The sequence below is a fragment of the Giraffa tippelskirchi genome, chromosome 6, assembly GCF_054371585.1.
Source record: "Giraffa tippelskirchi isolate mGirTip1 chromosome 6, T2T-mGirTip1v1.2.pri, whole genome shotgun sequence".
NCBI lineage: Eukaryota > Metazoa > Chordata > Mammalia > Artiodactyla > Giraffidae > Giraffa > Giraffa tippelskirchi.
The window spans coordinates 3270879-3298102 of NC_137280.1; the positions used below are offsets into that span (position 1 = coordinate 3270879).

At 35.7% G+C, this 27224-nt stretch overlaps 1 long non-coding RNA gene across 1 annotated transcript; it reads left to right on the forward strand.

The window, feature by feature from the left end:
* Positions 1-2885: 2885 nt before the first annotated feature.
* LOC145508928 (uncharacterized) lies at positions 2886-11873 on the forward strand. The gene is made up of 3 exons (XR_014055697.1): positions 2886-3060; positions 8786-8848; positions 11713-11873. It is a non-coding gene; the product is annotated as an uncharacterized LOC145508928 (long non-coding RNA).
* Positions 11874-27224: the final 15351 nt, after the last annotated feature.

The window sequence follows — 27224 nt, forward strand, 5'->3', positions numbered from 1 at the left end:
AACATATGAAAGTCATAAGGTGTAGAATCAAAGATAAAATAGCTATCTCTTTCTGGAAAGAAGAAGGCAAAATAATTCAAGGGAAAACAAGTAGGGAAGAACAGCAAGTTTAAGATTAAAAATGAAATGCATCATGCATATAAATGTGTGGACCAGAAAATGGGATGGCAGAACTCCTGTATGCTTGATTTTCAGAAACAGCAAAAAGAAAATTAAATGTTAAAATGAAAGAAATAAGACAGTTTGCTTTAGATCATATACTCATTTAACTCATTCTCTGGATAGTTTTCCAAGTTCAGGTTTTCTGGGGACACTGTCTATTAAAGAGTTTCATAAGGTCTCAGTCTATTGGCTAGGATTTCTGATGCTTTTAGAGAAAAGTTGAAAGATAGTTAGATCATTTTTAAAAAATTACATATACAGTCACATGTGGGTTGTGAGTATGTATGTTAAGTTTTAAACTGCCCTGAAAATACTTATGTTAAAGTATCTATATTGCTTAATTCTTAAAATAACTCTATGAGACAGGTGCTTGTCTTCCTACTTTAAAATTAAAAGTCTCAAGAAGAAAGTCATCAGGTAAATTGTCCAAAGTTAAATAGTTAACAGTAGCTGAGAGGGCACTTATTAGAATGGAAATGTTCAGATTTCACAAACTCCTGTCTTAATTACTAGTCCAAAGAGACTTAAAAAAAAAAAAAAAACTCTGCAATTTATTTTCCACATGTACATGGCTTTAAAATTTTATTGATATTAAAGCTTCAATATATTAAAATTTAGAAATTTCTCTTACAAGTTTCTTAAAACATTTATATTTTATTGCTCCATTTTTTTTCTGAAAGGAAGCAGCAAAATTTCAGTAGTATTTTAGGCTATTTCAAAATATAATTAACATTGCAAATAGTATGTCAATATCCTATGCCTTCTATATAATCATAGAAAAACAATACAAGAGTTTAATTATCTTCAAAGTCCAAGTCACAAAGACGTCAATGTGAGTATCTAAATTTAGACTTGGACTTATGATCTCTTGAGATACAAAATTGAATTTATTGCCCTCTATAATATGAAACACTACAATTTTATGATAATGAAACATATAATTAATCTCTTCATTGAAACCCATCTATCAAGTTAAATTTGGGAATTGATCCTAATGAGATAAAAATTTAGCTATATAAAAATGAATCCATTATTAAAAACTATTTGTATATGTATAATTTGACAGCAATGCTTGCATCTTGATTAAAGCAAATATTTGTACTTAGAAACTTTGTCTTCTATGATGTTTATCCTAAGAGTATACAGCAAATAGAGAAACACGAGTTCAAAAAAGTCCATTAAATCATGATTAAAACAGTGAGAGCCTGCGACCTTTGAGGAGTGGCCTGCTCCCTTCCCCTCCTCTAGTAAATGCAATGGAAGACCTACTCCATCTATGGCTTTGGATTCTCTTGACGTCTGGCAGGGCACCGGTTTCTCATTCCCACCAAGTCTGTGCAGCAGACAGTCTGCTCTGGGCAAGCGTACCTAAGAAGCCTGCGCTTTCCCTCCTCTCCCCGGTGCCCTCAAGAGGGCGGAAGCTTTACTTTACAGGGTCAAAATACTGGACCCTGATTGCCTTTGTCCCTTAACAGTTACACCAGGTAAAGACAGAGTCAAACAGAGCACTGCTGCTGCTGCCAAGTCGCGTCAGTCGTGTCCGACTCTGTGCGACCCCACAGACGGCAGCCCACGAGGCTCCAGCTAATGGCTGAAATCAATATCACTCATGGAAAAAGAGGACGGTAGGGAGACTTCATGCATATCCAAGATTTTACCTTCTGAGGAGTCACATCAGAAGGGCTGCACATATTGTAAAAATATACCCAATTCACTACTGAGATTCTTACCAAGAATCATTACTGATTTATGCATCCTCTCCTCTTCCTATCTGAACCTCCCTGACATGATCAAACTACATTTAAAGAGCCCAAGCATTAAGGGGGGGGGGGATTTAAACTACACGGAAAAACCTAAGCAAAACATGTAGTCCCTAAATTATAGAGACTTGTTTGCAACTGTCAATAGCATTTATGAATCCTTGCTTTGCTTCCGCATACCTGCATGGTTTCAAGTTCTTGCCCACATTCTTTTGCTACATTTTTGTTATATCATTTTCTGTTGAAAGATTTCCCAAGGTTATCACTAAAGCATCCTTTGGGAACAGCCCAAATACTCATGCTATTTATTAGATTTCATTGGGTTAGGAGGCACTTATACAGGTATGAAAGAATTATGTTGCTAAAAAGAAAGCTAAAAGTCAAAATATATTGGCCTTCTTTCTTGTTCAACAGACCTCCTGAGAACAAGAAATGGTGGTTTAGTCCTTCTACACAGAGCCTACAATCATTGCAGCTAAAGCCAATTTTGCAATATTATTCTTCAAGGTGAAACTAAGTCATCGTCTGTCTTTATATTAGGTGAATAAGATGAGAAAGAACATGATTAATAGTGGAAGTGAAATTTCAAATAGGTTTTGTGTCAAATAAAGAAAGAAGAATGCCGTTTAAACTCTCCCTTACTAAAATACAGTTATCCGCCCCTTGCAACCTAGTTTACATCTATTATTGTATTAACATTTGAATTCGAATTTTAAAGGATGCGTTTTGTTCATATAACTAGTGTGAATATCTCAGTAAACGTCGGGTAAAATACAATCACACATTCATTTCTCCAGTGACTTACCTGCAGCTCCGCACACTTGAATAGTAGCAAGTCCCACACTCTTGAAGCAACGCAGAGGGACAGCCCCAAGGACCGAGACGGGAAGTGCAGCTAATCCGCCGAAGCGGTAGGGGGAGCCCTTAAGTCTGAGGAGCCTGCCCGAAGCCGCCTTTCCCACCGTGCGCCGCAGCTGCTGAAGCTTGGTCCTCCGCGGGAAGAAGCAGGGAGCGCTGCCCAGGTCCTCACCGATTCAGGTCTACGCGGAAGGCCCTGGCCTTGGGTTTCTCGGGAGAAACATGGCTCCCGCCTTGCACCTCTAAACTTAATCTTCCGACCTCTAATTGACTTTTAAAGGTAACAGTTTTCTTTGTGAAACATCTTCAGGTCCCATGTGAAAACTGGCACAGGAAGCGGTCAGGTCTGGTTAGAAGAACTACCTCCCAACGACGGGACAACACGGTCCTTGTCTCCTCCTCGGGATCCCACTGAACAGAAAACGGGGAGCTTTTTTTTTTTTTTTAAAGATTCAAAAGACAATAGAACCACGGATAAATTATTGATTTCCGTATTTGGCAACTAGCCTTGTCCCAACCCTGAAAGTCAGAATACCTTCACTAATTTTCCCGGTTTTTCTTGCCATTCTACATGAGTCTACTTCCATTTCTGTGTGTGAGTTTGGGATAATATCACAGAGTCCAAAATTATTTCTGTCACAGAATAGAACAATAGAGCATGAAGAACCTCTTGGTGAGGCATCAGGCAATGTTTATAGTTTCTTCTATACAGGGTACTGTGGTTCTTACATTGAGGGGAAATTAGAATGCAGTATTTTCATATTATATTCAGTGATTTTACACAGTGAGCAAAACTAGGGAATTTTCTGTAAACATACTCATTCTCAGCGCTACTGAGGTATAACTCACATCCTATATAATTACAATTATAATTATAATTGTAATTATAATCCTAAAAATTACAATGCAGTGTTTTTTTTATGAGTTGTGCTGTTGTCATCAAAAACTAAGTTTAAAACTTTTTTGTCTTTCCAGAAAGGAATTTCATATTTCTCAGCAATCTCTCCCCACTCTTACCCTCCAATACTAGACCCTGGCAAAGCTAATATACTTTCTATCTCTGTAGATTTGCCTATTGTGGACATTTTATATCAGTGGAGTCATATGCAGTCTGCTGTGACTGACTATTGGAATTAGTATAATTTTTTCCAAGACTCATCCATGTTGAAGTATGCATCCATACTTCATTCATTTTCATGGCTGGATAATATTCCATTGTGTAGATATACAGCATCCCGTTGAATCCTACATTGACAAATGAACATTTGGGTCCTTTCTGTTTTGGGGCTTCAATCAATAGTGCTACTTGGAACATTCATGTACCAGTTTTTGTGTGGATTTATGTTTTCATTTCTCTTGAATTTGCTAGAATTGCTGGATCTATTTGTGGCTCAGGGATAAAGAATCTGCCTGCCAATATAGGAGATGCAGGTTTGATCCCTGGGTCAGGAAGGTCCCCTGGAGAAGGAAACGGCAACTCACTCCAGTATTCTTGCCTGGGATATCCCATGGATGGAGAAGCCTGGCAGAATACAATCCATGGGGTTGCAAAAATTGGACATGATTTAGCAACTAAACAACAATATTATTTATCTATATATAATATAGATAGGTAAAATGCTTCACATGATAAGGCTAGCTACCTTCTATCCCCTTACAAAGTTGTTAGAGGATTATTGACCTATTTCTTAAACAGTATAGTACATGTGTGTATGTGTGTTAGTTGTTCAGTTGAGTCCAACTCTTTGTGACCCCGTGAACTGTAGCCCATCAGTGCCTTCTGTCCAAGAAATTCTCCAGGGAAGAATACTGGAGTGGGTAGTCATTCCTTTCTCCAGGGGAGCTTCCCCACCCAGGGATTAAACCTGCTTCTCCTGCATTGCAGATTCTTTACCATCTGAGCCATCAGGGGAGTCAGTATAGTACCTAGGTACAAAGAACAAATGAGTAGTTCCCTAAGGAAGGGAGATACGGAGTTGAGTGAACTAGTGTCAGGGATTAAGTGGTCTTCACTTCTGGTGGATTAATTATTTTATAATCAGAGGTGTATACCAGTTAATCCCTGTCACTTAGTTCACCCAACTCCTTGTCTCCCTTCCTTTGGGAGCCACTCATTTGTGCTATGTACCTATAAGTTTATTTTCATCTTAATTTGTTTTTTTTTTTAAAATTTCCATATATAAGTGAAAACATCCAGTATTTGTTTTTCTCTGACTTATTTCACTAAGTGTATTACCCTCCAAGTTCCATTTATGTTGCTGCAAATGACGAGACTTTCTTATTTGTTGTGACAGAATAATATTTCATTGTATATATACCACATCTTCTTTATCCATTTATCTGGCAGTAGATGTTCAAATTGCTCACGTATTTCATCTATTGTAAATAATGCTGAAAATTGGGGTGCACATATATTTTTGTTTAGCATTTTTATTTTCTTCAGATGAATACTCAGGAGCCAAATCTGTGGGTTGCACGCAGTTATACTTTTAATTTTTTGAGAAAGTTCCATACAGTTTTCCATAGTGGCTGTAACAAATCAGTTTCCAGCAAGAGTACACTAGCATTCCCTTTTCTTCACGTCCTAGCAAACACTTGTTATTTGTTGTCTTTTTAATGATAGCTCTTCTGACATGTGTGAGGTGATATCTCGTTGTGGTTCTAATTTGTGTTTCTGTGATAATTAGTGATGGTGAGTATGTCTTCATGTGCCTGTTGACCTTCGATATGTCTTAATTGGAAAAATATTCAGTTCCTCTGCACATTTTGCCTTTAGATCGCGTTGTCTTTTGAACTGTATGTGTCCTTTGCACATGTTAGATGTGTGTGTGCTCAGTCACTGACTTCTGTCTGATAACCCCGCGGACTGTAGCCCACCAGGCTCCTCTGACCATGGAATTTTTCAAGCAGGAATACTGGAGTAGATTGGCATTTCCTTCTCCAGGGGATCTTCCTGACCCAGGGATCGAAGCTGTGTCCCTTGTCTCCTGCATTAGCAGGCAGATTCTTTACCACTGTACCACCTGGGGACCCTATATGCTAGATATTAATGCCTATTGGATATGCCATTTATGTACGTCTTCTCCCGTTCAGTAGGTGGGCTTTGCATTTGATGGATGATTTCCTTTGCTGTGCAAAAGACTTGGAGCTTGCTGCATCCCCATTTGTCTATTTTTGCTTTTGTTTCTCTTGCCTGTTGAGACAAATTAAGGAAAAAAACAGTTCCTAAGACCAGCGTCAAGGAGCACACTGCCTGTGGTTGCTTCCAGGTGTTCCACAGTTTCAGGTTTTACACTTAAATCTTTATTCCTTTGGTTTTATTTTTGCATCTGGTGTAAGCGGTGGAGCTTCATTGTTTTGCTTTTGTAGCTTTTTTACAACACGACTTACTACAGACGCTGTCTTTTCCCCATTGTGTATTCTTGCCTCCTTTGTCACAGATTGACAATATGAGCCTGAGCTTATTTCTAGGCTCTCTGTTCTATTCCCAGAATCCATGTGTCTCTTTTCTTGACAATACCATGAAGTTTTGATTACTATAATTTTGAAGTATACTTTTATATCAGAAAGTGTGTTTTCTTCATTTTAATTTTTTCTTTTCAGTGTTATTTTAGCTATCTGGGGTCTTTTGTGATTCCATTAAAATTTTAAAATTATTTGATCTAGTTCTGTGAAAAATATTATAGGTATTTTGATTGAATCTGTAGACTGCCTTAGGTAGTGTGGTCATTTAAATGATATCAATTCTTGCATTTTATGAGCATAGTACATTTTGCCATTTTGTATTGTCTGTTATTTCTTTGATTCATGTTTTAGATATTTCAGAATATAAGTTTTTCACCTGTTTGATTAGATTTATTTCTAGATATTTTATTCTTTCTGATGCAATTGTTAGTGTAATTGTCTTATTTGGTTCCCTTTCTGATAGTTCATTATTGGTATATAGAAAAAAACAGGTTTCTGTATATTGATTTTGTACAGTGCAAGTTTATTGAATTTATTATTAGTTCTAATAGACTATTAGTTCTAATAGTCTTGGTGGCATTTTTAGAGTTTTCTATATATATTTTTTCATGTCATTTGCAGATGCTGGTCTAACATAATGAGTTCAGAAGCATTCTTTTCAATTTTTTGAAATAGTTTTAGAAGGATAGATTTTAACTCTTCCTTAAATGTTTAATAGAATTCACCTGAGAAACTTTGTCCTGGATTTGTTTATTGGGAGTAATTTTTTTATTACTGATTTGATTTCATTATTAATTGGTCTGCTCATATTTTGTATATCTTCCTGATTCAGTTTTATAAGACTGTATATTTCTAGGAATTTATCCACTTCTTCTGGGCTGTCCAGTTTGTTCATAGTAACCTGTATGATCATCTGTATTTCTGTTCATCAGTTTTCTTTCATTTCTGATTTTATTTAGGTAGTTTCCCTCTGTTTTACTCTCGATGAGTCTGGTTAAAGCTTTATTCCTTTGTTTATCTTTTAAAAGAACCAGCTCAGTTTCATTGATACTTTCCATTGTGTTCTTTTTTTTTTTCAGTCTTTTATTTACCCGTCAACTGATCTTTGGGCTTCCCCAGCGGCTCAGCGGTAAAGAATCTGCCTACAGTGTGGGGACCACAGGGTACATGGGTTTGATCCCTGGGTTGGGCAGATCCCTTGGAGAAAGACACAGCAACCACTCCACTATTCTTGCATGGAGAATCCACAGGACAGAGGAGCCTGGCAGGCACAGTCCACAGGGTTGCACAGAGTCAGACACGACTTAAGTGACTTAGCACAGCAGAGCACATAATTGATCTTTATTGTTTCCTCCCTTATGCTGACTTAAGGTTTTGTATGTCCTTTTTTCTAGTTTTTTAGGTGTAAGGTTAGATTGTTTGAGATTTTTTTTTTGTTTTGTTTTGTTTGTTTCCTATGTTAGGTCCATATCAGTAGACATTTCCCTCCTAAAACTGCTTTAGCTGCGTCCCATAGATTTTTGGATCTTGATTTCAATTTGTACTTGTCTCCAGGTATTTTTAGAATTTTCTCCTTTTTTTTTTTTTCAGTGACCCATCAGTTGTTTAATAGTATATTGTTTAGCTTCCACATGTCTGTATTTTTCTCATTTTCTTCTTTTAATTAATTTCCAGTGTCATACCATCATGGTCATAAAAGATTCTTGATGTGATTTCAGTCTTCTTAAATTTATTGAGAATTGTTTTGTGGCCTAGCATGAGATGTATCCTGGAGAATGTTCCACATGCGCTGGAAAAGAATATGTATTCTGCTGTATTAGAATGAAATGTTCTATGTATATGTACAGATAGATAGATAGAGATATATATATTTTTTTTTTCCCAATCTGGTCCAACTTTTCTTATAAGGCCAAATTTCCCCGACTAATTTTCTCTTTATGATCTGTCCATTGATGCAAGTGGGGTGTTAACATCCCCTACTCTTATTGTATTACTGTCAATTTCTCCCCTTATGTTTGCTAATATTTGCTTTATGTAGTTAGGTTCTCCTATATTGGGTACATATATATTTAAAATTGTTATTCTTCTCCTTATATTGATCCCTTTATCATTATGTACTGCCCTTCATTATCTCTTAGTAAAGACATTGTATTAAATTCTATTTGTCTGATATAAGTATCACTACCCTTGCTTTCTTTTACTTTCCATTTGCAAAGAATATATATTTCCATCTCCTTACTTTTAATATGTGTGTGTTTTCAGACCTGAAGTGAGTATATTGATAGTATACACATAAGATATATTAAGCAACAAAACAAAAGCACTCAGGTGGTAATCTGTAGAACTAGGAGTACACGCCTTCTCCAGGAGTCTTGTAGAAAAACTCTCTGACTGACTCAGAATCTCCTAGCATTAAGAAGCTAGTGGCTCAAGATATATATATGTGATGTATTTCATTATAGATTCTGTTAAAATAATTAAATGTTTGGAAATGTGTTATTTACTGTCGACTACATTTTTTTTTTTACTAATTCTTCTAGTCTTGTTCTCACCCTGATTTCTCAGACGGCACTGTCACCAATACACAGCAGTAGTCATCCCAGGTAAGACAACTAGCACTTTTTTGAGGTTCTTTAGAATCTTGGTTATCCTGAAAGAACAGCAAGTGATAAAAGATTCACTCATCAAACTAATCACAAATCCCTACAATATGTAGAGATACATCTGGTTTTGCAGCCTGCGTCACATGGAGGTCATAGATAAGATTTTGTTGAATATATAGTTTGTGGAGAAGGAAATGGCAACCCACTCCAGTATTCTTGCCTGGAGAATCCCAGGGATGGCAGAGCCTGGCGGCTGCCGTCTATGGAGTTACACAGAGTCAGCCACGACTGAAGCGACTTAGCAGCAGCAGCTGCATTTCACTTGTATTCTTTGTGACATTTTATTGGCTTTCATTTTATTATGGATAATAGGATGATGTCCATATAACCAAAAATGGCAAAAGAGTGTTTCTTCTTTTACTTGTGTTTTTCTTTCTTTTAAATAAGAAAATCGTAAGAGGAGCACAGTAGAAAGGTATCTCCAATTCAGATCACACATTGCAGCCAACAAAGGATAATGAAGAAACTGTTCTGTATTTTTACGTGGAAATTCATTTTATTTTTGGTTCAAAAGTGTGTTGATGAGGTTATAGGATGATTCACAGACTAAATGGAGATTGTAGTTTATTTGCTTTGTGGCCATTTGCTAATTGTAAAGAATTAACATTTTAAATTTTACCAATTCATTTTAATTCTTTGTGAATATCAAATGAGCAACTTGTTCAATAAATTGTAAATGACATAAATGTTGTGTGGTTAAAAAAAAACACCAAGAATGAGATCATTACATATAAAATGGAAAGTATAATGGGAATTTTGTCTGACTAAAATAATATAAATCTCATTACTTGTTGCATTTAAGAATATGAAAAGATGAATCAGTATGAAAAATATAATTTGATAGTGTCACTAAATAGCAGTGTTTCTTCATATGTGGTCAACTAGACAAATTAAGAAAAGCTGATTATGTCCTAAAGAATTAATCAATAATTTATGAGAATGAGACAGGAAGATGAATGCACAGTAGCACTTCTGAAAGATTATTTTATTGCAAGCTTCTTTGCAACTGAAAGGGTTGCTATTTCCTTAAATAAGACTTACAAAGGGGGAGAGCAGGATGAGAAGTGAAAAGGGAGGAAATAAACAGATACTGCTTAGAGGATTATTGAAGATGGATAAGGCATAAAGCAGCAGGCATCTATTCAGGCCATGGACTTGCCTTTGGAATTTCACTTAATTAGAATACAGAATTGTCAATCCATCATTCCTGCCAAGACAAAAAAGAAAATGTATAATGTAACAAAGAAAGAATGATTCTCCAAGCAGGTAGTGTTAACCTACGATTGAGTTGGAAACTTATTTTCCAGTGATATAAGCGGCATATAAATCAATCTAAGGAATTTCATCTTAGAAACCTCTTCTAAAATTATCAAATTGTAAGTAAGATTTTATGACGATTTTTAAGCAACATAATGCATTTTGTGATACTACATTGCAGTAGATTATTTCTTCCAAGTAAGAATGTGTTGACCTGGAAAGTTAAGTTTGACAGAAGTCTTGAAAACTTCAGAGGTAGTACATGGCAAACTCCTGTTATTATTTAGGAAGTCTTTCTCTCTCTCTTCCCCTGAAATGAATTTATATTTTGCATTAAGAAGCCCTAAATATTAGTCTGTTTATATTTATCCCAATATAAAATATGCTATTGCTATCTCATCATTTTATTGGTTTCTTATACTAGATAAAGGATTCTTGGAGTGAAAAATTAATTCATAGGTTCTTAATTTTATTTTTAAGTGGATCTTATTCCTAATACCTTTCTCATCTGAAGAAATATGAGAGGCATTGTGTTTTAATTGGAAGAGAAATTTAATTCATACAAAGTTAGCAGATGTGCAGTTTCACTGATTATTTTTTTCTTTTCTTTAAGAAAATCTGTTGCATGGTTAAGCTCAAGGATCAAAAAATAATAATCATTATGAGACTTTTACATAAGTTGAGTAAAGTAGTTGATTCAATAGAAAAGCTAGATCACCCTACTCAATAAGTACAGTTTATTTCTACCTTAGGGGAAACAACAATAAATATGTCACCTCACACTGTTAATGACTGTACATATTGTTAGAAATAAACTTGCAAGATCTGAAATAATCAACCAAACTAAAAAGACAGCTTGACAAATTTAAGCACCTGCTCTGAGCAAAAAAAAATCATTTAAGCAAATCTTTTTCACAAGGTGGTTCAGTTTTAATGACAGCAGGTGAGCTTTGGTTGAATGCCCAGATGCTGTATTTTTTTTTTGCCATGCTAGTTTAGTGAGAGCTGAAATCCTGAAGTAGCAATGGAAGCAGGGACAGCACCCAATTAGTGAGGAATCTGAACAGCTGACTCTTCTTACCTTTTACTGCGCTTGACTTCATAGGTTTTGGATTCAGTACATTTTTTATTAAATATTATCCTTGTGGAAATGACTGTCGTAGTAAAAGGTAAAGAAATTAATAAAAGGAATATATGATTTTGCTCTCCAAAAACTGTCAGGGTTTTAGAAGCATAGCTGTATCAAAGTGGGCAAAGTAAAATTGAAAGTTAAGAAATTTATCTACCTAACAAAGAGAATATGTCCTCCTCCATTAAAGGAAAAAGAAAACATTTCAACAAGAACGAATATTTACATTGTCCAGATACCTGCTCGATCTCACCACACCTGGAAAATACAGTGTTTTAGCCTTGTTATACTTCATATATACATTTCATTAAAATTAAAATATCAATATTGCTCCTTTTTTTTTTTGCTTCTGTCAAGCTGAGCAAAAATTGAACGATGGGCTTTCAAAAATAAAACTTCTGTTCTCTCTTATTTTCAGTGGGAAGACGGTATGAGGGATTAGTGGGAGACTGCTGTGGAGTGGAACATAGCTCTGGTGAAATCAAAATAGCTACCATTTACTGCCAGGCTGCCATTTACCAAGGATGGTGATTATGCAGGCACTATGCCATCTTTAAATAAACTTAGATATTAAAATAACACTTTTGCTTCAGTGTCCATGTTGAATTATGAGTCTACTATCAATACAAGAGCAATGCAAAGATTGTTTTCCATATATCCAGCTAGTCCATTAACACAGACAGAAAGCCTAATTTGCTATCTAGTCACCTGGTAGATGGTAGAAAGTACTACAGTTTCTGAATTTGTTTTTCTTTCCTACTACACTATACACAGGAAGTTCCATACTGTATTCATTGATATATCTCTAGACCCTAGCATGGAACATGATAAATGTTTAATAATGAATGAATGAATGAATGGGGTTTTTTGTTTGCTTGACAAAGAAAAATGAAGGAAGGGAGAGCGAAAGAAAAAAAGGGAGGGATAAAAGAAGAGAGATGGGGAAGGGCAGGGAGGGAGGGAGGAAGGAAGGATGAGGATTCACTCCAAAAAATACTGGTATCCTACGCTGTTAGTGCCAATAAAGTTTACTCAAATGGACAAGTACAAGAACACAATTTTATGACTATATGGATATTTCTCTTTGGGAAAAAGTTGGTATTCAAGTATAACTGCATGCATGCTCATTTGGTAGGTCATGTTTGACTCTTTACAATCCAATGGAGACTGTATCCCACCAGGCTCCTCTGTCCATGGGATTCTCCAGGCAAGAATACTGGAGTGGGTTGTCATTTCCTCCAGGGGATCTTCCTGACCCAGGGACTGAACCCTCATCTCCTACATCTCCTGCACTTGCAGGAAGACTCTTTACCACTGAGCTACCAGCAAATAGAAATATGTACATTATTCTAGGAGAGTCACTGGAGTCATCAGTGGGTTTAAACCTTTTAAGCAAGTGTCTGGCTTAACTGCATACTTAAATATTACTGCAGTCTTCATATTACAGATGAAATAAGTCAATGGTTATCAAACTTGAGAAATTTGGCCACCTAGTGAATTACAGACAACTAGAAAGAGACCCATAACTAGTAAGTGGCACTCAATTAGTAAACAGCAGGGCTGGAGTGCGACTCAGTCTTCCTGATGCTGCCAAAGATGATAAATATCACCAATTAAAGTGCCACATGGGCAAAAGACACGTTTTTTCATCCCATGACCATATACTGAGTACCTAGCAACATGCCTGATACAAACTAGATAATCGATGGTAGGTAACCAATAAATATTTATTACATGAATTAGGGACTTAAAGTTACCTAATCACTCTGACCCTCAGTTCTGTCATGTATTAAACAAGAATTATAGAAATCTTGCAAAAATGCTATTCATATTAGGCATAGTACATGAATAAGTTTTATCATACATTAAGCATGCAATTATGCTGTGTTTTGTGCTATGCTTAGTCATGTCCAACTCTCTGCGACCCCATGGACTGTAGCCCACCAGACTCCTCTGTCCATGGGGATTCTCCAGGCAAGAACACTAGAGTGGGTCGCCATGCCCTCCTCCGGGGGATCTTCCTAAGCCAGGGATCAAACCCAGGTCTCCGCCTTGCAGGCAGATTCTTTACCATCTATACTACCAGGGAGGCCCAAGAATACTGGAGTGGGCAGCCTTTCCCTTCTCCAGGGGAACTTCCCAACTCAGGAATCAAACCGGGGCCTCCTGCATTGCAGGTGGATTCTTTACTAGCCGAGCTACCTGGGAATCCCACGCAATTAATGGTGGTCATAATTATTATGTGTATGCTAGGGAAAATGGCAGTTGATTCACTCTGTTCTGATCTCTAATGACCAAGCTTGCTTTTAGGGATTCATTATGTAAATATGTTAAATAAACACAGACACACTATTTTATGCAAGTGGAGGTGACGTTTAAATGTTAAAGCCACACATTGCTACATTAAGGATATCTTTATAATTGACACAGGAAGTAAACTTTAGATTTCATTATCCTTGTTTGTTTTAATCTTCATAATAAGTGAGGAGCCTTTAAATACCATTCAGGTCAGAAATTGTCTCCTCTACAACAAATGACACATTATTTAGCCCTTCCACAATGGTGAAGCCTGGAGATGAATTCATTCCCAAGCAGCTGCAGCACACAATTAAAATGCACATGTTGGTTGACAGCCTGCGTCTTCCTAAATTCTAGCATTTTCATGAGTCTGCTTGTTAAACGCAAATAGAAATAATAAACTATTGCTAGATAAATACAACTGATGAACACACTAAACCCCAAATTCCTATTATTGAGCAATTACAGCTGGAGACACTGAGAACGCCATGAATAATCTATCAACTTCAAAATAAGGAGAGGGTCAATCCAAGATGAATAGACACAAGTCAACATGGAATATTTGAAGAACAAGAATGAGAGAGACTGGCATGATCAAGGAAGAACAGGATCCAAATGAAAGCAGGAGAGAGAGATTCCTCCTGTCCTTTCTTAATAAGGGCTCAACCAGGTACCATCTCTTTCAGTGGGAACAAATTGGGTTAATATCAAACAAAAATTCTTTTGAGTTATTTGTATAGCTAAGCGTTCATGTTTACTATATTGTAGATCATCCGATAAGGTAAGCTCATTACTTATCAAAAAAATATATTTTGTCCTTGTGGCAGTTTATGTAATGTCCCTTTCAAGAGGTTTTTTCATGATAAGTACCTGATACAGATTGGCACAAACGTCAATCGTCACTAACTTTCTACTAAATAAGTTATTGGATCCAATGTACAACATGGTGATTATACTTACTAATAACCATGTTATATATTGGAAATTTGCTAAGAGAGTAGATCTCAGGTATTTAACTGTAGTAATCATTCCACTAAGTATATGAGTATCAAAAGATCATGTTGTACACCTTAAATATATATATGCACATATAAAAAACTTTTGCTAAATAAAACTCGAAAGCAAAAGATTCTACCAAATATATTTGTCATTGTTCAGTCGCTCCGTCATGTCCGACTCTTTGCGACCCCGTGGACTGCAGCACACCAGGCTTCCCTGTCCTTCACCTACTCCCAGAGCTTTCTCAAACCCATGTCCATTGAGTCTGTGATGCCATCCAACCATCTCCTCCTCTATCGTCCCCTTCTCCTTGACAAACGTATGGAAATAGTACATTTAAAGAGTATCACTTATAGATGATGATTGAAAAGGCCTTTCTAAATTGAGTGATAGATATATGAAAGATTTTAGTAGTTTCAAATAGGAAGAAATTGCAAAGGATATACCTAACACATGCAAACAATATTTTGGATTATTATTTGATATTTCTTTAAAAAATTATTCTCTGATTAAGCAAACTATAAATCTGCAGGATACATTTCTATAAAATTATACTTTAAAATTAGGGAAGAGATTTAGTAGTTCATTAGTATAACATTGTAGATTCAATTCTCCCTTACTTAGCAGGTATCATATATTATTGCTGCCCTTATTTCTTGCTACAGATTTTATAACTATTTTGGGATATGGTCCTATTTCAGTCTGATTTAAACTCATTACTACATGCTCTTGGTGAAAGAGAAATTATCTGTCATCTTACGTTTGACAGGATGTTCTCCTGGGCTGTATATTTTAGGTTCAAATATAGACTTTGCCTCCTTCTGTCATTTTGAGTTTTGTCTAGTTGAAATGAGTAACTAGATGGAGAATGCTGTATTTGTTTAATGCCATACCAATAAATATAGTTAACCTAACAGAGTCACTCTTAGACTTCCTTTATTGCAACATGTTAAGTGATCAATTTTCCCACTATTTGTCAGACTAGCTTCAGTTGGCGCCTAAATCTTGAATGCATACCAATCTCTGTTTAGGAAATAGAAGCCAGAAACTCCACATCCCTATGAGGGCTAGGACAGCTGTGTTTTGGATTAGACATTTCACGACTGGATTTGATATTTTTGTAAAAGTTACTATTTTGGAATGCATCTTATGAAAGAATACTCATCATATGGCTAAAAGATGAAGTCATTTCAAACTACAAAGTAGGAAGAAAAAATAATCTTTCCCTGAAACCAATTCTACAAGTGTTTAACAGAATTATTGGCTATAATGTCAAACATTATCTCTTCTTATTTGTTCTTAGTACTAGGTTTTGTTTTTTTTTTAATTTCTCAGCATCGTTAAAATTTTGTATCTCTTCCAGTGGCATATCATCAATCTTATAGCATTATTTCCTAGTTGTTTTTAAATAGGGAAGTAAATTATTACAAAAGATACATATTTTAACAAAACTTTTGGCCTATTTTATTCTAGCACTGGGGTGTCTTCTATTTCAATAATTATTGAGTTCTCATATCTCTTAGGTACAAACGCCTTATTTCTTATATTTTCTATGACAATGTCAGGAAAATAACAGAAATTGACCCCAGTATGATTAGATTAGTTCAGTTCAGTTCACTGGCTCAGTCGTATCCAACTCTTTGCAACCCCATGAATAGCAGCACGCCAGGCCTCTCTGTCCATCACCAACTCCCGGCCTCTACCCAAACCCGTGTCCATCGAGTCGGTGATGCCATCCAGCCATCTCATCCTCTGTTGTCCCCTTCTCCTCCTGCCCACAATCCTTCCCAGCATTATGGTCTGTTCCAATGAGTCATCTCTTTGCATCAGGTGGCCAAAGTATTGGAGTTTCAGCTTCAACATAAGTCTTTCCAATGAACATCCAGGACTAATCTCCTTTAGGATGGACTGGTTGGATCTCCTTGCAGTCCAAGAGTCTTCTCAAGAGTCTTCTCCAACACCACAGTTCAAAAGCATCAAGTCTTCAGCGCTCAGCTTTCTTCACTGTCCAACTCTCACATCCATACATGACTACTGGAAAAACCATAGTCTTGACTAAACAGACCTTTGTTGGCAAAGCAATGTCTCTGCTTTTTAATATGCTATCTAGGTTGGCCATAACCTTCCTTCCAAGGAGTAAGTGTCTTTTAATTTCATTGCTGCAATCACCATCTGCAGTGATTTTGGAGCCCCCCAAAATAAAGTCTGACACTGTTTCCACTGTTTCCCCATCTATTCCCCATGAAGTGATGGGACCAGATGCCATGATCTTAGTTTTCTGAATGTTGAGCTTTAAGCCAACTTTTTCGCTTTCCTCTTTCACTTTCATCAAGAGGCTCTTTAGTTCTTCTTCACTTTCTGCCATAAGAGTGGTGTCATCTGCATATCTGAGGTTATTGATATTTCTCCCAGCAATCTTGATTCCAGCTTGTGTTTCCTCCAGCCCAGCATTTCTCATGATGTACTCTGCGTATAAGTTAAATAAGCAGAGTGACAATATACAGCCTTGACTTACTCCTTTTCGTATTTGGAACCAGTCTGTTGTTCCATGTCCAGTTCTAACTGTTGCTTCCTGCCCTGCATACAGGTTTCTCAAGAGACAGGTCAGATGGTCTGGTATTCCCATCTCTTTCAGAATTTTCCATAGTTTATTGTGATCCACACAGTCAAAGGCTTTGGCATAGTTAATAAAGCAGAAATAGATGTTTTTCTGGAACTCTCTTGCTTTTTCGATGATCCAGTGGATGTTGGCAATTTGATCTCTGGTTCCTCTGCCTTTTCTAAAACCAGCTTGAACATCTGGAATTTCACGGCTTACGTATGGCTGAAGCCTGGCTTGGAGAATTTTGAGCGTTACTTTACTAGCGTGTGAGATGAGTTAGGGTTAGATTAATTCACCTTAAAATATAACTCAGATCATAATTATAAATTTTTCAAATCTATTCTATATATAAAACAAGAAAATATTCTAACTCAGTATTCTTGGATATACATCTATGGTGAAAAGACTAAAATTTTAAAATGGCAGCATCAAATCCATATCACTAGTTTCCAAGGGAAAATATTTGAAAGATTATTTTAAGAATTGAACAATATCCAAACCAGAGGCAAATATTGCCAATATGTTTGGGTATATTCAAAAATATGTACATACCTATAAAACTAGACTTGCAATGCTGATGCTGTTTCCTGGTGGATAATAAGGAAGAAATCTCTGCAAAGTAGACAGCATTATAGCAAGATAGGAAAATGACATTGGCTCAAATGTTTTGGGGAGAAAAAATTGTGAATAAATATTTAAAAATTCAACTGGCAAGGAGAAATATATTAAAACACTATCGGTCCTTCCTGGTGGGTTTTTGTTTCTTTTTTTTTGAGTGCCACACTATTGATACTATAAACAATCTCACCAGGACAAATAAGCGCAAAAACAGACCGTCTCAATTAAGCCAAGTAAGCAGATTGCCATAACTAGACAGATGATTTATAGAAATGCCAGTAAAAAGGTTAGATTGGTACTGTAGGAAGCCAGCTCAAGTGCAACTGCATGAGATGCATGGACTATAGTCTGAAAAAAATTGAGGAAGTATTAGCCCCATTCCATAAGTTAGTTATAGATTTTACTCCATGATAATTTAGAATATATATCTACTGGGTTCTCTTCCGCTTCCCCGGTGGCTCAGCGATAAATAACCAGCCTGCAATGCAGGAGACATGGCTTCTATGGGTCGGGAAGATCCTCTGGAGGAGAGCATGGCACCCCAGCCAGTGTTCTTGCCTGGAGAACCCCGTGGACAGAGGAGCCTGGCGGGCTACCATGGGGTCCCAAAGAGTCAGACAGCACTGAAGTGATTTGGCGCGCACGCACATGCACGCACTGACTTCAGTTACATGAAATGCAGTTTCTGAACGTTTCCTTTCGATTTCCATTTATCCCCTTGCTTCCCACATTCAAAGCCAAATGAGGAGCAAATGAAGAAAATATGGCTGAAAAAGGTATGCATAGTTTTCATCATTAAATCATAATCAGAAAAAAAAAGAGATAAATGGGATTAATAACGCATAAATGGGATTGCAAAGGAGACTGTGTCTAATGAGAAATCCTGAGAGTGCTATAAACGGCTGTTGAGTCACTTGTGATCAAACAGCATGAGGTGAAATGCTAACAAGTTTCATAAATCACGGGCTTCCCTGGTGGCTCATACAGTAAAGAATCTGCCTGCAATGTGGAAGACCCAGGTTTGATACTCGGGTTGGGAAGATCCCTTGGAGAAGGGAATGGAAACCCACTCCAATATTCTTGCCTGGAGAATTCCATGGTCAGAGGAGCCTACAGTCCATGGATTCACAGAGTCAGACACAACTGACTGAAACTAATAAATAATATTATTTATTATTATCATTGATAATATTAGCTAACACAGAAGGTATTTGGTACAGACTTCTGGATACATTGCATATATAAATTCTCTAAATCTCCTGACAACTTTATGAAGTAGGTGTGACTATTGCCTTGATTTTGCAGATGAAGAAGCTGAAGCACAGTGACGCTATATAATTTGTTCAAGGTCAAACCCAATTGATTTGTATCTGAAATGCTTGCAGTTAAATGTCAAACAACTGAATTATGGTTCTAAAGACAGACTTGTCCAATGATAGAATAAACCTCCCCCAGATTTAGAGAAATTCCATAAACAGGAACATATACTAATTTATGGTTAGATGAGACAATATTTCTTTACTGTCTGTTTATGCCCTCTGTGATTTTAGAGTTAAAAAGACATGTGGCCCATATTAAGGTAAAACAATCTATATTTGCTTGTGTATAAGTATTATAAAAGAGGGAAATGGGTTACAGAAAATATTACATATTCCTATACTTACATCTCATACTTATACTCTAATCCTTAACCTTAAGGATTAGAATTTAGTTGTGATTATTAAGAGTTTGTGTGTGTGTGTGTGTGTGTGTTCGTTTTTTGTGGGGTATTTTTGCAGTATAGGAAGCTATACAGCAACCTTAAGTTTTAGATGATATTAACATATTTAAATTAATATCAGCTATTTCATATTGACCACCAGAACAAATACTTTAATATTTTTGAATTCCAGCTCCTTCATTTGAAGAATGGTTAAAATATCTCAACTAACAGTAAAATTTCAGTTATAAAAATGCTGTATTGTTCAGTATTTTTACTATTACTTTTTTACTATAGAGCATAATATACACATAGTAAAGGCACAAAATATGAATGTATAACTCAATAAATGATCCCAAAGCAAACATCCATGCAGCCACCACCCAACTCAAGAAACAAACTATTTTCAGTAGCTCAGAAGCCTGCTTGCTATCCATTCCTACTCATGATTCTCTTACTCTCCAAATAGAACTGCCAACCCAGCTTCTCCCAGTAGAGCTTAGAGTCTGCATTGGAACTTGCTATGGATGGACTTGTACAATACGCTTTCCTGATAGTCCTTCTTTAATCAATATCATTTCCTAATGTGTTTCCCTTTTTGTATATTGTCCCATTGAATGAATATGCCAAATTTATTAATCCACTACACTCTTCAAAGATACGGATTTATTTTTTCTGGGGCTACTATAAATAATGCTATATGAATAGACTTCTCATTTCCTCTTTGTTAGGAAAAATTTAAGTTGGAATTCTGCATCATAGTGTATCTGCTGTTCAAATATAGGTGACAGTGTCAAATTTTAGAGACTATTTCAGTGCTGGGGACTCTAGCAATCCCAGAATATTTAATTTAATCAAGGGATGAGGTTAAAAAGCTGTTTCCATGTCTGCGAGAGATGATCTGGTTCATTCTCACTTGGTTGGCTCTTTATGCCACCAACACAAAACTTTGTTGTTTTACCAGGATTTTCCTCCTTATCTGACCCTAGATCCAGATTCCTCCCACACTCTATCCCTGTGTTAGTCAAAGCTACTACTCAGCTTTTGAGCTGCTAGCCATATATTTTGGAATTAGCAAATTCCTACAAGAAAAAAAAATTATTCTAATCCAGATTGTTCTTTCCTCTCTGTGCATAAGTGACTCATTTCCTTAGAGACTTAGAAGTTCTTTTAGTCTTCAATCATATTTACTTTTTTTAAACATAGTTTTCTTTAATTTCAGCAGGAGGTTTGTCTGAATCAGCTGGTTTACCAGTGTGAGAAACAAGACTTTTCAAGCAATCCATATTTAATGGAAACAGTAAGATAAGATATCAGAGTAAATATAGAAGAATGAATAAAATCAATAAAAGCCATAATTTATTATATAAAGTGTTACTTGTAGCCATTCACAAAAAAAATCAAACAATAATTACAAAAACACAAAAATGACATTACTGAGGAAAATTCATTTGAATGAAAAAAAAAATGGAGACTCAAAATATAATATGCCCGAGTATCAGGCAACTGGAAATACATGTCTATTTAAAATCCAAATGAAAATATGACTCTGTAAAAACATGTTACTTTTATAGGCAGGTATAAATAGTTCATCACACTCCAAAATATACCAATTAAAAGAAATCTGCATTTATGCACATATTAATTAGCACTGTCAATTACAGCTCACCAATCACAATAAATAAAGCTATATGTTTAAAATAAAATGCAATAAAACATCAAATTAATGAAAGCTACCTTAAAATTCAGTATCTTTCTTTAATCAATGTAATAATTGGAACTAGAGTTTATCAAAACTAAATGAAGTAAGTCAGAAAGAGAAAGATGAATACCATATGATATCTTATGGTTACCAAAAGGGAGAGGAGATGAGGGAGGCGTGAATTAGGAAGCTGAGATCGGTAGATGCATACTACCATACACAAAATAAACAACACCTCACTGTATAACACAGGGAGCTACACTCAATATCCTGCAACAAACTGTAATAGGAAAGAATATGAAAAATCACTGGATCATTCTGCTATACATCAGAAACTAACAGAACATTGTAAATCAACAGTATTACAATTTAAAGACATCAAGACAATAAGCATTCTTTATGTTAAATAGAAGCAAAATTACTCATTTACTCATTAAGTCTCATCCAGTGGCATACATGTAGTAGAAGCTTATAATATACAATTAAAGCTATATTCAAAGGAAAAATCCCTGCTTTGACATTGTCGTTGCTAACAGAGAACAATGAAAAGAAATTGTGCTTTCGCTACAAGAAGACTATGATGGAAAAGCAAGTAAACAAGAATCTATATAGAAATTAATTAGAAAACAGGAAAACAAGAAAAAGCATTAAAAATTTGTTCAGATTCTGGTTCTTAAGCACACATACACACACAAACACACAGAAAGAGAGAGATCCAAGATAATATATTCAAAGAAAAGAAGAAAGAAGATCAAAATATGTGAATTAAAAATGAAGAAGGCAGTATATTCTCTGATGTGGAGATTTAAAATGAGATAAAAGATTGAAATAGCTAGTCTAATGTAATTGACCCTCCCTGTTAACCAAATTTTTCTATGAAAAGTAATTAATAAAATTTATTCAGAAGAGAAACAACGATAAAAAATAAAATTAAATTTTTTTTCAAGAAAATTAGTGGTATCAGATGATCTTAAAGTGACTTTTTTGTTTCAGATTCTTCAAAGAATTTGGTTACCATGCTGCATAAGCTGGTTCTGTGTTAACAAATAAGATGTTAATAAATTAAATCCAGGAGATACAGAAACTGACCAAGAACAAGAAATGTTAGTGTTTACCAATGCTATTTTCAAAATTAATGCAAAAATAATATATGAATTAATATATGAATTTATTTTGATGTTATTTTTCAGGAGTTATCACATGGGTTGTCATATTGTAATATGACATTTTATAGTCATTGTGTAAGAATATAATGCTGCTTTAACATCAGCAAATTTTATTTATTAATGTAAGTAATATCAATGTATTAATATAGAAACATAATCATCTGGATCAATGATAAATTACATTTTTTATCTCAAGAAAAGTTACTTCTAGACAAAATTAAGATGGACACTATCAAAAAAACAGAAAGAACACATGTTGACAAGGTAATAGAGAAATTAGAACACTTGTGCTTTGCTGATAGTGATGTAAAATAGGAGAGCCACTCTGGAAACCAGTATGATAGGTTCTCAAAAAATGTAAAATGGAATTACCAATTAACTTAACAATGTCAGTTCTGCGTATATACACAAAAATTGAAAGCAGGGACTCAAACATGCATTTGTAACCCACATTCATAGCAGCACTGTTCATAATACTTAAAATATGGAAACAACCTAAGCATCCATCAACTAGTGAATGGATAAAAAAAATGTGGCATTCATAGTCAATGGAACACTATTTAGTCATAAAAAAGAAGGAAATTCTAACAGGCTACAACATAGATGAACACTAAGGAATTATTCTAAGTGAAATAAGCCAGTTACAAAAAGATGAATATTGTTTGAGGTACATGGTGCAGTCAAAATCCTAAAGACAGACGGAAGAATGGTGATTTCCAGGAGCGAGGGCAGCGATAAGTGTGATAATGGGAGGTTGTGTTTAACAGGTATAGAGCTTCAGATGAAAAGAGTTCTGGAAATGGATGGTGGTGATAGTTGCACAACACGTGACTGTATTTAATACTACTGAAGCGTGTACTTGAAACTGTTTAAGATGGTAAGTTTTGTGCATTGTGTATTTTACCACAAATTTTTTTAGGAGTACAAGAATCAAGAAAACATAATTTTGGACTTTAAAAAAATGTATGCAAAAATGCACATTTGCTAAAAAATAGTTTATAGTTTTAATATGATCCCAATCAAAACATCAATGATTTGTGGGAATCTAGCAAAGTAATTGTCAAAGCTATCTGGAAAAATTTATCTAGATTTATACCCAAAATGAGTAGGACGTGCAGATATCTTTGTTAATTCTCTATTGCTACATTAAAAAATCACCAAAAATTTAGCAATTTAATAAAATCCAAATATATCATCCCATGGCTTCATGGGTCAAGAATGGGTAGGGTACAGCTGAGTCCTCTTTGTCATGCAACTGCAATCAAAGTGTCAGCCAGGTTGCATTTCCATCTGGAGGATTGACAGGGGAAGAATCCACTTTGAATCTCATTTGTTTCAGGGTTAGTAGAAGAACTTCTGTCCGTTTGGTCAGCTAGAACAAAGTCTTATACAACATAACAATTAAGATAGTGAGACTCTTTGTCATATAAAGGAACCTAATCAAAAAACTGGCATCCCACTCCTTCTGCTGTATTCTATTGATTGTAAGCACATATTCGATTGAAAGCGAGTCACAGCTGTCACCCACACTCAAGAGGAGGGAGTCATGTAGGAATATAATCTACTGAGTCACTGTAGAGTGTCTGCCACAATGTATATACTAACGGATATGGATAAGCAACAACATTTAAAACAATCCAAGCTACCTATGGCTGATTGATGTTGATATATGGTGGAAACCAACACATTGTAAAGCAATTATCCTCCAATTAAAAATAAGTAAATTTTTAAAAATCTAAGCAACAGCATAACAAGAGTGAAATAAAATGTTTAGCAATGAACTCTGGGTACGTGTGTGTAAAACAATTTAATATATGCTAAGAGTTACTTTGCCAACAAAAGTCCATCTAGTCAAGGCTATGGTTTTTCCAGTGGTCATGTATGGATGTGAGAGTTGGACGGTGAAGAAAGCTGAGCGCCGAAGAATTGATGCTTTTGAACTGTGGTGTTGGAGAAGACTCTTGAGAGTCCCTTGTACTGCAAGGAGATCCAATCAATCCATCCTAAAAGAGATCAATCCTGGGTGTTCATTGGAAGGTCTGATGTTGAAGCTGAAACTCCAATACTTTGGCCACCTCATGCGAAGGGTTGACTCATTGGAAAAGACGCTAATGCTGGGTAGGATTGGGGGCGGGAGGAGAAGGGGACGACAGAGGATGAGATGTTTGGATGGCATCACCGACTCGATGGACATGGGTTTGGGTGGACTCTGGGAGTTGGTGATGGACAGAGAGGCCTGGCGTGCTGCAATTCATGGGGTCGCAAAGAGTTGGACATGACTGAGTGACTGGACTGGACTGAACTGACTGAAGAGTGTAATTTAACATAGAATGCAGCTAAAGTATCTATATTTGTATAAATAAGAAAACATTGAGTTTCATAAAAGAGAGTGGGGAAAATAGTAACCTTTCATTTATTCTTGTTTCTTTACACAGAGTCTAATTATAGCTGGGGAAGCACTTCTAAATGGGGAATTTCCTCAGAATCTGGCAATAGGTTATCTTTCCATTACAGTTTTCAGCTTTCTTCTAAGTGAGTGAATCCATGTGTATGTGTGTGAATGCATACACATGGGTATTTATTGTAAAATGCTAATAATTGCATTAGTGCTCCAAGTCCATGGGCTTCCCTGCTGGCCTAGTGGTGAAGAATCCACCTATCAATGCAGGAGACACAGGTGTGAGATCCTGGGCTGGAAAGATACCCTGGAGAAGGAAGTGGTAACCCACTCCAATATTCTTGCCCGGGAAATCCCATGAATAAAGGAGCCTAGCGGGCCACAGTTCATGGAATCACAAAAGAGTCAGACACGACTGAGTCACTTTCACTTAAATATAAAGAGCAGAGTAAAGTATTTATGTTAGGAATCACACTAAAATTCAAAATGTCATTTGTCCTTAGCAGTTTTATTTAAATATCTCAAAAATGGCCAAAGAAAATTTTCACTGAGTGATGTACACATAGTCATACTATGTCATTTCTTAATTTCTCAAAATCATGATTCAAATAAGTAGAAAAATTATAGAACATTAACATTCTCACAACCAGTGGATAGTTCACCCCAGAAAGTTATATTTCAAAAATCGACACAAAAAGATTTTGAGAAAATGAGAATGATCTGCCAAAGAGAAATTAGCAAACATATAATAGAATGCTGCTGCTGCTGCTGCTAAATCGCTTCAGTCGTGTCCGACTCTGTGAGACCCCATAGACGGCAGCTCACCAGGCTCTCCCGTCTCTGGGATTCTCCAGGCAAGAACACTGGAGTGGGTTGCCATTTCCTTCTCCAATTCATGTATGCATGCTAAGTTGCTTCTGACGTGTCCAACTCTGTGCAACCCTATGGACAGCAGCCCACCAGGCTCCTCCGTCCACAAGATTCTCTAGGCAAGAATACTGGGGTGGGTTGCCATTTCCTTCTCCATAATAGAATGAGTCAGCATTATAAACTTAAAAAATACATAAAGTGATTAGAGAAAACTTATAATAGTGGATAAAAAGAGGAAGAAAGTAAATATTATTTTAAATATTATTTTTCTTTCCTGAGTTATGAAAAATTGTTTCATAATATTCTTATTCAGTTATTGCATTTTCCTTCCAAAATCAACATGTCATGTAATTTTTTAACAGTGCTTTTGAACTGTAGTTACACAGTATTCCTTCTAAGTTGAGCAGCCATTTTAAATTCTGAAAATCAAAAATTAAAAGGGTTTTTGAACAACTAAACATTTCCAAAAGTAGAACCTAGGGTACTTATTTGGAATAGATTAGATTTTGTTGTAATGAAAAATACAAGTAAGATGCATCTTGGTTACAGAATATAAAATACCACCATCCTCTTCCAGAGTTTTTAACAGATTATAAAAGTTGTTTGTAAAAGTTAGAGGGAATAGCTAGAGGGAAAAGTCATACACTGACAGCAGCCTCATTTATGTGAAGTGGTGATACTGGTTTTTTACGAGTTAATATTTTAAACTTCAAAAAAAAAAAAAAAGGAAGACCTCTAAAACTCTAACTTTCTGGTAACCACATGTCTTCAGACAGTGAGTACAAGAGCAGGACTCAATTTCAAAGGGATGATATTCTTTTCCTTTCATAACTTCAGATTCCAGCGACAGGTAAGAACAGGACAACTTAAAAGCCAACCTTAAAAGTCACTTTAAAGACCCCCTGGCATGTGAAAGAGAAAGCGCTCAGTTGTGCTGAGCCAAAATGAGCATCACATGCCGATATAAAACACTAATGCAAGGGACACAGCTAATCCTAATCCATCAGTTGTTTGAAAAATGTATAAAGTAACGCGGAGATGAAATAAATCGTCTAAATATCCCTTTGAAAGGGCTTTCTCTATTCTATGTTCTGTGGCAACTGTCCTAAACTGATTCAATTGATCTCCTTTTCATTTTTCTTACATTTTAATTTGAGTTTGTTTAATGCATTTTTTTCCCTGTGAAACATGGCATATGTTTCTGATGATTTCTATAATGTTACAAATGTGACATCAGTATTATTAAACTATCAGTAGATGACAAAACAAAGAAAGATCTTCTTTAATTTGAAATTAAACTACCTTTCCAAAAATATTTCTAAAGGAGGTGGGAAACGTTGTACTAATAAGAGATTCATCAGTTGTTTCAATAATGTGAAATCTATTGGTTAAATATCAAATAATAAAATCTGATAAAGTGAGTTATGGTTTCACCAATAAAAATGTACAAAGGATGACTGGTAAATCTTCAAGATAGCTTATCAAGCTTTGCAATTAATGACGTATTTATAATCTTTGTCTTATTATTTACTTTGAATAATTTATGTACTTCAAATCATCATTCCAATAATAATAAAA